Source organism: Pinus tabuliformis, chromosome 6 (assembly GCF_031772625.1).
Source record: "Pinus tabuliformis cultivar Carrire ecotype Pingquan chromosome 6, CPIR1, whole genome shotgun sequence".
Taxonomy (NCBI): Eukaryota; Viridiplantae; Streptophyta; class Pinopsida; order Pinales; family Pinaceae; genus Pinus; species Pinus tabuliformis.
Genome location: NC_142292.1, coordinates 2,031,727,825 through 2,031,739,797, shown reverse-complemented (window position 1 = coordinate 2,031,739,797; position 11,973 = coordinate 2,031,727,825).

Sequence of the window (11,973 nt, the reverse complement as noted above, 5' to 3'; positions counted from 1 at the left end):
ATAACTCTGAAAATGGTGATTAGTTGGTGTGAGTTTTACAAGTTGTTTCATGTTAGTTCATTTTTTGTATAGAGTAAGTGAGTTAGTGTCCAAGTTAGTCTTGAATTTCAGTCAATTGTCCAAGTCAAAAAACAAAGTTGTTTTCAAGTTGGTCACATGTGAATAAGTTGACTCCATTGCCCAATGAAAAAAGCATTGGTCTGCTCTCCCAGAGGTCTGAGGTTCTTGGTACCTCCAAGGAGCTACCATCCCCATTGGAGCCAATGTTAGTGTCGGTCTTGAAAGCCCTCCATCAGTGATCAAAGCTCTTTGCATTTTCATTAGTAGGTGTCTCATCAGTGTCAAAGTTTGCATCCCGTTAGGCATGCCATAACCCTGATGGAGGAGCTGGTCTATTATGCCCCTCTTGGCTTTGCTGGATCTGGTCATATTAGTCATTAAGCATTTCAAAATTTGTCTTGTTAGGTCTTGAGGTCAAAAGTCCTAGGTCTAGGGTTTTGGTCATTTATCTTCGCAAGGTCATGTCTTTGAAAATCCTTGAGTGCCCAGCAAGCCAGAGGGAGGATTGTAAACATGTTTCTTTGATATTTTCATCATGTACATTTCATTTTTAACCTTGGATTTAAAAACTCTGTTTTTAAAGCCAAGGTAAAGTTAAATTTTTGTTAAAAAAATGAAATTCCAAAAAGTCTTCAAAAAGGCAGCAATAACCCTGGTCCCCTTGCCAAAGTCCCTCAGATGATCTACCTGCAAAAAGAATCAAGTCAAAGCACTCAAAAAGTCAAATTCAGGATAAAGGAAACCAAAAAATCAGTGTTTTAAAAAGTGTCAAAAATAAACTTTATAAAGTGGGTTTATCGATGAAATCTTTTCAAATGGAGTCTATAAAGGTTCTACTTCCCTCCTTTTACTCTCATTGTGCATCCCAACGCTTGGAAAAGAAGTTTGAGAGAGTGACTGGAGAGAGGAGCGAAATTGCAGTGATTTCGGGCAGCTGAGTGGTGCGCGACCCGTTGAAGGAGGTGCACGACCTGTTGGGCGGTGCGCGACCCGTCCAGAACCCCTCAACAGTGCAAAAATACTACGAGCGCGACCCGTTGGGAGGCATGCGCGACCCGTTGAACCGTTTGCCTCCAAACTTCAACAGAATTCCTCAATCTCCCTTCAACTCATCTCAATTGGTCGAGGTAGGCTCTTTACACATTGCTTTGGAGAATGGTGATGAATATAAGGTTTTATGCTATGATTTTAAACTCAAATCATGCAAATGAAAAGACTTATATGGCTGCAATATTCATGTGCAAATTGTGTTAGGGTTTATGGTGTTTCAAGCTATTTTTCCCTTTGATTGGTTTACTTCCCTTCCCTTTTGCCCACCCTCATATGTACATTTCTTTTCCCCATGATTATTTTATAAACAAAATACAAATCCCCTTCCCATCCCTAAATCACTAAACTGAAAACCCTACCCCTCTCCCAAATCATCAAAAAACAAAACAAGATGAAAACCCTAATTCCCTTCTACCATATGCATATGCAAAATAACAAAAACTGTTGGTAAAATGTCAACATGTTTTGTGCATGGTTTCCCTTTTGTGTTTCCCTATTAAACATGTATACATATATTCCCATGTTCACGTTTATGCATGTTGTTTTTCCCATATGCAGTAATCTTTGCAAATGATTTCCCTATTACAAATATGTGTTCCTATATGAATATGATTTGCAAAATTTCGCTTAAAAATTCCCTGTTATTTTTATATATTCCCATTCCTGGTTAAAAATTTCCCTCCCCTAACATTCCCCTCATGTCTTTTTCCCCTTGAAACAGCATATATTTCAGCACTTTTTGCAGGCAGAGACAGCAGTTCAGTTTGTCCACTTTGCTCCAAAACCATGTCAGAAACCGAAACTTATGAGCAAAGTGATGACCATTCATCATCTACAGAGGTTGAGGAACAGAGGAGGCCTCATAGAGGGGGTAAGGGAGGACATCATAAGCGGGAGGAGCCTACTTCTTTGCCAGAATTACAGGCCTGTCCTTTGGCAGTGAATTGCTTCCAGTACATGTCTTGCTATCAGTTTTGTGAGAGGATCTCTTGGATTCAGCATCATAGAGAGTTGGCCCGCTTGTTTGTCTTACACCTCCATGATGGACATGTCACTCTGGCAGGGGTAAAATTCACATTGACACCTGAGGTGATATCACAGGCTACAGGGATACGAAATGTGGGTGAGGTGTGGCCTAAGCGCAGGTTGCTTGATTTTGTTCACTTTGAGCCCTATGTCCGGCCATCATTTGTGAGACTTTTGACGGGTGTTTTCCCGTTCAGATTTCTCCGGAGCGAGTATGCTCCCCTCATGAGGCTTATTATGCATTATTTTACCTGTGAGGGCAGATTTTCACAGGTGTATTCATATCACATTCGCCTTTTGATGCATTTTACCCGAGTGAGGATGATGAACATCCCGGTCTTCTTGTTTCATAACATTCAAAGGATGGTGCCCATGTTGCACAGGAAGACCCCGGCCCAGCAGTACAGGAGCTTGTGTCATTATGGTTTGATTCAGCTCATAGTCTCACATCAGTTGACTCAGCAGGGCATCTCATGGGAGGAGTTCATCTCCCGTGACGTTTTCACAGCGCCACATCAGCCACATCAGGAGGTCATTCATGAGGAGGGAGGACCATCTGAGCAGCCTGATGCTCCCATTACCCAACATGTCAGCTCCACTCCTTTGGTCACTTATCAGAAAGGCCCAAGGGCCTTATTTGCAGCAGCTAGGCGAGTACTATCTCCATAGCAGGTGGAAGGGGTCTCGCCTTCATCTTCAGCTCAGCGAGTGTTATCTCCACATCAGGTGGAAGGGGCCTCACTTTCTTCACCAGCACAGGTACTGTAGAGGGGCAAAGAGCCCATGGTTCATGAGGATCCGGTGATTGATCTTGAGGCCAATTCTCCTAGCCAAGAGGCGAAGGAGATCATTCAGCATCTTAGGGCGGAAAATGATGTTTTACAGAGGAGACTGGAGGGTTCCCAATGGACCATCACCTACCTGGAGCAGCGGAACACACAACTAGAGGAGGCGAAGGCACTTGATGAGCTATGGAGGATTCGTAGCGACCGAGTCTTGAACCGTAGGAGGCCCGGTGATCCATTGCCTGCTGACAGAGAGTCAATGCTCATTCAGGAGAATGCTCACTTGGAGAGGCTGTTGGCTAAGGCCAACCAAGAGAAAAGGCTGCTGAGAAACATGAAAAATCATTATTGGGCAAGAATGCATGTATGCAAAGCCAAGATGAAAATGTTCCAAAGGAGGTTGTCCGAGGCTCTTAGGCGGAGGAAGAAAACCAATCCACTTTGTATCTTGGCTGAGGCATCCCTCAAAGATCATGGCACTCACTAGCATCAGCTACAGCACAAATCCCAAAAAAATTTGAGAATTTTGGGTAATTTTGGTATTTTTTTGGGAAATTTACAGGTTTTGGCTTCTCAACGGGTCTCACCCCCGGTGAGACCCTTTGTCATCGTAGCTCCGTTTTGAAAAAACTCAACATTTCTAGATTTTTCATGCAAAGTTACACATGCGTATGGATGGACTTGAGTTTTTATGGGGATTTGGGCCTCCAGAAGATCAAAATACATGCAAAATTTGACTTTGTGCCCCTTTTTTGAGTTGCAGAAGCAGTCTTGGGAGAATTGAATTTTGACTAGGAATATGACCTCCAAGTCCACAAATTCTAGTTTGGTTGGAAAGTAGACTCAGAGACCTTTCCAACGAGCTATCCTGCACCCAATTCTGATATAGGGAAGGCCTCCAAACAGAGCTCCAAAGTGCGCGACCCATTGAGAAAATGTGCGCGACCCGTTGAGGAAATTGTGCCATATTTGACCAGTTCAGCCCAGAAAACGCAGTTTTGGCTCCAGTTTGACTTTTTGAGGTTGATGGTGGTCCTCTTGGATGTAATTGTGACACTTTTTGGATACTTTTACTCTTGTTTAACTCTTCTAGAATTTTCTTTCATGTAAAGGGTAAAAATTGAATGTATGAACTGGTTTCCAAGTTTATAGAGGCAAGTTGTTTTGACTGCCTATTTTGTAGTGCTTAGTTTAGAAGTGGTTCAAACAGCTCCTAGGATAGTGAGCTCGACCCATGGAGGCAGGGAAAGAGGTTAGATCATCTATATTATGTACTTTCTTGCTCATTTTCATGGTTGGACTCTTGAGGGAGAAGCTATCATTGTATTATCACTTGTATCTATGCAATTTTTGGCTAAGGAAGACCAGGGTTTTGCAGTCATCTTTGGGATTCTTGTGGATTCATGTGTTGATGGTGTGTTTCTTCATGTTCTTGTAAGCTTTGTTATGTGATTCATTTCATTTCTTTACTGCTGCACATTAAACAAATGAAGTGTTAAAGTATGAATTCATGCTAGCCATGCTCTGCTTTTAAATTTGTTCAATTTCAATGTTTTCTTCTGTCTAAAGAGAATTCAAAGTGATTGTTTGCTCTCTTTAGCTCCTCCTCTTTCACTCCTCATCATTTATTTTAGTTAAAGGCATCAATACAGGCTCCTACCTCGCCCCAAAGACCCCCCTGCAAAAACTGTGTCAAATCCCCGCACCCTAAATTGCAGCTCCTCAATTTGCCACCAAAAACCCCAAAAAATCCCCAAATCAACCTTTATAATCAGTTTACTAGCCTAATATCAGTGTTACCTTGTTGGTCATCTCATCCTATTGAAATATCTACCGAGATTGCCCAGAGAGAGCCTTCTCCTGCCCCGTAGGGCTAGCTACGAGGCTGAATGGTTTGATGTAGCTTTGAGGTTTGCCTTTTTCAGCCTGAGGTGAAATTTCAAGTGCTAACAAGGTATAAAAAAAACACGATTTCCTCATGTGACTTTTGTCAAAAACTTGGCACAAGGAGTGTTATTTCAAATACGTAGTACAAATTTTTTGAAATAGAGAGGGCTTTTCATAATTTTTTATAAGGAAATTTTGCAAAAGGAGAGATTTTAATATGATTTGCAAAACAACGAGAGATTTTTCTTGCATTGGAGATTTTTGTTTTGGGTCTTTCACACAGTCATAATTTATCTTCACTCAGATTTACAAACAAAGGGCTGTGTTTTCATATTATTTGCAGAAAAAGTGAGGGAAATTGAATATTTATAGGTAGGGTAAGTAATCTTATTTCTTTTAAAAGCTAAGGAGATCTGGTAAGTGCATTTACCAATATTATTATTACATGAATAAGGAATATTTTTCTTGTTATATTCATAATGAGATTATTTACTAGGCAATGTTATATTAATTGATATATAGATCATATACAAATGGCAACAAAAACTGAAACCAAAGACTTCAAAATATAAAATTGGAGTAAGGATGCAGTGAAGAAATTATTCCAATCAGGACTATTAGAGTTCCTCAAGAAGTTTAATGGCCACAATGACAGAATCACACAAGAATTCATAGTAAATTTTGAAAATGGGCAAACTAAAGTGGGTGAACTTCCTATATCACTTAAACCAACTTCCATATCTCAATCATTAGAACTTTCTTTAATAGGAGAAAAATATCACAAAGGTTTACATTTTAAAGAGAAAGGATGGACCTTTTTCATGGAAAAACAAAGGAAGGGGACCTTTGATAAGGCAAAAGGAATTTTAAGAGATTGGTTGAGAGAGCCATGGTCAGAATTGGTTATGGTCATCCAAAAATATTTTACTTGTGACAATAGGCACTATATAGTCTACCTTTACAACATAAAATTTCTTCAACACATCAAGGGAGAGTGTAAAATCAATATTCCTTACTTCTTTTCAAAGAGCTTAACTAAAATGATAGAAAATGTAAAAAAAAAACAGAAGCTAAAGAAGCTAATATCCATCATTGTTACAAGAAGCTAGGTTGGGGTCATTTTACCTCCCAACCTAGTCAAATCAACCCTTCTCTTAGCTTATTGTATGATTTAATGATTATTTTGATGCTTATAGGGTGAGTTGAGTTAGTTATTATTCCATGTGGTCTAACATGTATTTAATGCATCTTGTTGATGGATTTCGAGGACAAAGTCAAGGATATAGTGGTCAAAATGATCTAGGTGGATATTGGTGGCCACCTGCCAAGTCCACTTGGACCCCCACCATTTTTTCTCTCAACATTTTTAGTTACCTTAATTGTAGCACAACTTACTATTTTTAGTAGTTTTTTGGGTCCTGAACTTCCGGAGCCATTTTAAGGCCCTAAATGACATTTTTTGGGAAATCTAGGGGCAACATGGGTCCATGGAGCGATGTTTCCCTTCCCAAAGTGGTAGTTCTCGGATAGATATTTCTAATGAGCTATTGTATGCGTCAGACAGAGATCGTATGCCAAAGTTACGACCCCGGGAAGTTGATGTACCAATTTACCCAAACAGGGCCCACAGTTTGGTGTTTCATCTTCTAGGGTTAGGTTTTGGAATGTTAAGGGTTTTCCATTGTTTCTCAACAATAAATAAGCCTTCGAGCCTCATTGTAACATGGTTCAGAGGCATGTAGCCACCACATCTCTTCTCAGAGATAAGCTACCATCGCCCTAGCTGGTTTATTTCCATTACTGTTTGTAAGCATATTTCAGTATTTTACATTAATGAAATGAAGTATTATTTCTGCTGCATATCTGTGTTTATGGTTATCTCTATAATTTTTTACATTCATATTTAAGTCCGGATCAGTGGTATTAGAGCGGTTTGCTTTTTCTCTATTTTTCTTTGCATGTCCCCAACGAGGTCGGGATATAAGGAGTTAGGGCTTGAACTGGTCGAACCTTTGCAAGACCAGCCTTGCAAATCCCGACGGCCTCCCATGGTGGATGAGAAGAAAGATGAGGGGGCAGGAGATCCTATCAAAATCTTGCTCGAAGAAGCCCTTGAGCGACAACGGAACGCGATGATGGATAGCTTTGCCCAGATCCTTCAGCGGCTACCTAGAAGCGACGCATTAGCTTCCAGCAGCTACTCTGGAAATTCCATGCCCTTTAAGGTACAAGTTAATTTTAAAATCCCCATATTCGAGGGTCACATAGACGCAGATGCTGTAGATAAATGGTTAAATCTGCTAGAGGGTTATTTTTCTATTCATGAATTTTCGAGTCGAGAAAAAAATGTTTTCGCTCTTCTCAAAGCAGCCCCCCATGTCAAGGACTGGTGGGAAAACTACTGCGAGCAGAAGGATGAGAGTACCGGCTCAATATTTTCAGCCACACCCACCTAGAATTCATTCCAGGATGCCATCAAGGAGCAATACTACCCTGTCGGAAGCTATGAGGATGAATACATAAAGTGGACCACGCTATGGCAAGCAAGGGACCAAGACGTGCCAGAGTTCACCAATATTTTCCATACCCTTCACACAAAGTTGGGTATCAGGGATTCAAAGCAGCATTTGATACTCAAATACCGCGGCTGCCTGCACAAGTACATCCAGGAAGAAATACAATTCCTGAACATCTCCTTGCTCGGCATAGCATAATGATATGTTGTCAAGGTCAAGCAGAAGTTTAAAAAAAAGAAGAGAGACTTTGGATCTGCCAATCCAAAGCAAGGGAAAGGTGCCCCTAAACCAAAAAACAAAGGACAAAGCCAAGGCGGGGCAGCCCAAGACAACTCGCCGAAGCTGCAAGCAAAGAACAGTGTCGCGAAGCCAAAAAAGGACATGGGAAAATGGTGTGAGTTCCATAAGAGCTCCACTCATAACACAATTGAGTATTGGGCCAAGCAGTCACTGGTGGCTGAGCTAAAGCTTTCAGAATCAGATGCATGTTCCGACTCTGAGTCAGAACCCGACAAGGGGAATAACAAAGGGAAGCAGATCATTGATGAAGATCCCAACGCCATTGTTGCTACCATCAAGGTCCAGAGGAGGAGGAGCGTCTCTTCCACTCCTAGATGTGGGTAAAGGGCTCCCTGCTACAATTCATTGTTCATAGCCGGAGCCAAAAGAACCTCATTTCGGCAGAGGTTGTGAAGCGGTTGGGTTTGCCGACCACAGCACATCCACAAACGTACACCATCGGGTGGCTTCACCAAGGACGGAATCTTCGCGTGAGCTAGCAGTGTCGCCTTCCATACAACATCAAGCCCTTCTTGGATGAGGTATTGTGTGACATTGCCCCCCTTGAAGTTTGTGATGTATTATTATGACAACCATACTTTTGGAAGTGACATGCTGTGTATGAATCAAGGCCCCGTGCTGTTATTGTTACATTGGGAAATAAGTTGTACAGGATACCAGAGGTAGCACCGCCTACTGCCATCTCTTTGATTAATGTAAAACAATGCAGTAAGCTCATTTCCAAAACCAGGAAATTTCTTTTCCTGATGATATGCCCTCAAGGAAAGAAGAAGACAGTGGTTGCGGCCTCCAGACAGGGCCCCTCTGCACGACAACTACAGATGGACAAGGTTGTGGAGGAGTACGAGGACATCTTCACCTCCCCTGCAGGGGTTCCTCTGCACTGTCAGGTCAGGCACTCCATCGATCTGACTCTGTTCTGGAGAACGATGAAATCAAGAGGAATATTCAGGAGCTCCTGGAGAAAGGTCACATCCGTCCGAGTTCATCGCATTGTGGGAGCCCGATCATGTTGGTACAGAAGAAGGATGGGACTTGGAGACTCTGTATTGACTATTGGGCATTGAACAAGATCACTGTCCATAATAGGTACTCAATCTCACGGATCGATGACCTCCTGGACCAACAAAAGGGGGCGAAATATTTCAGCAAGATCGATCTAAAGTCCGGATATCACCAGGTAACAATCGAACCCTCTGATGTGTGGAAGACTACTGTTGGGTCCCTATAATACTAGTGATTACCCCATTAATATTGTAGCTATACCCCTTATTTATATTGTTGTGCCCCTATCACCCCCATATTTTTATTTTTGTGCCCCATAGAATCCCTCTATTGTTATTTTTGTGGCTTTATATTATTATTGTTAGGTCGGCTGGATTATATTGTGACTCCTTAGACTCCTATATATAGAAAGGAGGTTTTTTCATTTGTATCATCCAAGAATTGTTCATTTATGTAATGTAAAGGAGGTTTCCCCCTCGAAGAGGCTGAAATCTAAGGCGTTGATCTATCTTTTCTATCTTTTCTTGAGTTGGTTTCATAACATTTGGTATCAGAGCTTTGGATTCTAGGGTTTCGCTGCTCCAAACAGGTCATCATGGAATTTTCACTATAACTTTTTTTCTGTGACGTTTCAGAAGTCGCAAAAAAAACCCATTTGAGAAGAAAGCACACGGAAGCTTGGGTCCAAATTACAGAGCTTTTTGCGTGATATTTGCCGAGATATGGTCTGAGGAAGTTGGTCTTTTTGCAGACTCCTAAATTACATTCAAAACAGGTGACCTGGGGAAAATTGTCATAACTTTCTCTCTGGGGATCGGATTGAAATTTTGTAAGAAGGTATAAAAAGAGGACGGACTTTAGTTCCTTGTGTGTGTGTTTCAGATTCAAAGGTTGAAACAGTGACTCGTGGCACGTCGTACAAGTTCGCTCTACTGAACCAGTATAAAAGCAAGTCACTGTGGGAGATTTCACAGAATGCTTCCTTGGAGAATCCAATTTGGCTTAGACTTGTGGCATTGGAAAGAGGACGCAGAAGGCTACTACAGGTAGCAATTTCAGAACTAGATGATCCAAAATTACAGAGATACATCAGATTCAATAGCAGGCTTCTATAAAGTGAAAAAAGGTGTGTAGTTTTTTTTAAATTTTTGTGTAAGCCTAGTTTAACGGAATTCAAATGGCATAGTAAAGCATTATTATCGGTAACTGATGCCCCGAGGAAATAAAATGAAAACACCTAATAAGGAACCTGAAAGCTCTAGCATGACTCATGAATAAGAGGAAGAAATGCTACATGATATATCAAAATTACAAGAACAAGTGCAACAAATGTCACGGTCACAAAAGCTAACAGAAGCTAAGATAAGTGGCATGGAATCTAAGATAAAGGGCGTGGAAGCTAAGATGGATGATTCGAAGACAGATTTGAAGAGAGACATGGCAGATTTGAAGATAGATTTGAAGACAAACATGGAAGAATTGAAGAAGTTGCTACAAGAAAGGGTCACTAATGGTGAAAAGGTAGTAAAGGAAACTCATGATGAGAACAAAAGAAATGTTAATCATGATTCCATAGACACTAATGTTGGATCGAAGAATCACCATATTCCAAAAATCGATATGAGGAAGTTTGATGGCAAGGATCCCGCCACATGGATATTACAGATGGAGCAATTCTTCGATCTCAATAATGTGCAAAATGCACAAAAGGTACGTATGGCAACTGTATATTTGGAACCAAATCAGTTTGTATGGTATCAATGGCTTTGCTCTCTTAAAAAATTTATCACTTAGGAAATTTTTACGGAAGAATTGATAGCACATTATGAAGATACAAAAAGCAACACTTTTTTTAGCAAATTGATAAGTCTCAAACAAAAGGGTTCAGTAATGGAGCACATTGAGGAGTTCCAAAAATTGAACATAAGGGTAAAAGATATTCCAGATGAGCATAGGATTGATGTGTTCATAGGGTCTTTAAAGGATAATATCCAACATGATGTTCGCCTTTGGGAACCTGATTCATTAGAGAAGGCATCCAGGTCAGCAAGAAAAATGGAAAGCAAAATTATGGCAACCAGGAAGCATACCACTGACAACTGTAAAGATGGAAGTGTTGTTGCCCCTAGTCTTCCACAACCTATAAGTTTAACACCACAACAATTGGAAGAAAAAAGAGCAAAAGGGCTTTGTTACACTTGTGATAGCAAATACACTAAAGGTCATAAGTGTGCTGAGAAGAAATTATTCTACATAGATTGTGAAGAGGAAGAAGAAAAGGAGCAAGAAAGGTCAAAAGAAGAAGATATACTCCAGGAACAAAGCGTAGATGAAGAAAAAATAAATCCGACCATATCTTGTAATGCATTGGCGGGAATTACCACTCCTCAAACCATAAAGATAGAAGGACAAATCAAGAAGGAAAAGGTAATAGTGTTGATTGATTCAGGAAGCACCCACAATTTTATTCATTGTAGGGTAGCAAAAGAATTGAATTGCTTCTTATATCCAGCACCAGAGTGTCAAGTGATGATTGCAAATGGAGGAAAAATAAATTGCTCTAGAAAGTGCCATAATATCAAGCTATCCATGGGAGAATATGTATTGACTAGCCCAATGCTTTCCATTCCAATGGGAGGTGCGGATGTTGTACTAGGAGTCTAATGACTACAATCCTTGGGTACAATAGCTTTTAATTATCAAGAACTTTTCATCAAATTTTCTACGGAAGGAAAGGAAGTTGAATTAAGGGGTATTGCAGGGAAACTAGGAAAGATAATCAGCTCTCATGGTATGACAAAGCTTCTAAAAAAGGAGAAAGGAGGTGTAATTACACAATTATGCTCGCTAGATGTTTCCACATTGGAATCATCTATTTCTCCAGATCTCCAAAAAGTCCTAGACAATCATTCCAAGGTATTTGAGATTCCCAAGGGTCTCCCACCTATGCGTGATCATGATCATGCTATTCATCTGATTCCAGGAAGTGTTCCTCCAAACATAAGGCCGTACAGATATCCTATGTCCAAAAAAGTGAAATTGAACGTATGGTTGCAGAAATGCTAGAGGCTGGTATAATTCAACCTAGTCAAAGTTCTTTCTCAGCTCCAGTAGTATTGGTGCACAAGAAGGATGGATCATGGCGCATGTGTCCGGATTATAGAGAGCTCAACAAGCTCACTATTAAAGATAAGTTTCCCATTCCTGTTATTGATGAATTACTGGATGAATTGCATGGATCAATTTACTTCACCAAGTTGGATCTTTGTTCGGGATATCATCAAATCAGAATGAAGATTGAAGACATTCCGAAAACAACATTTAGAACTCATGAGGGTCATTAT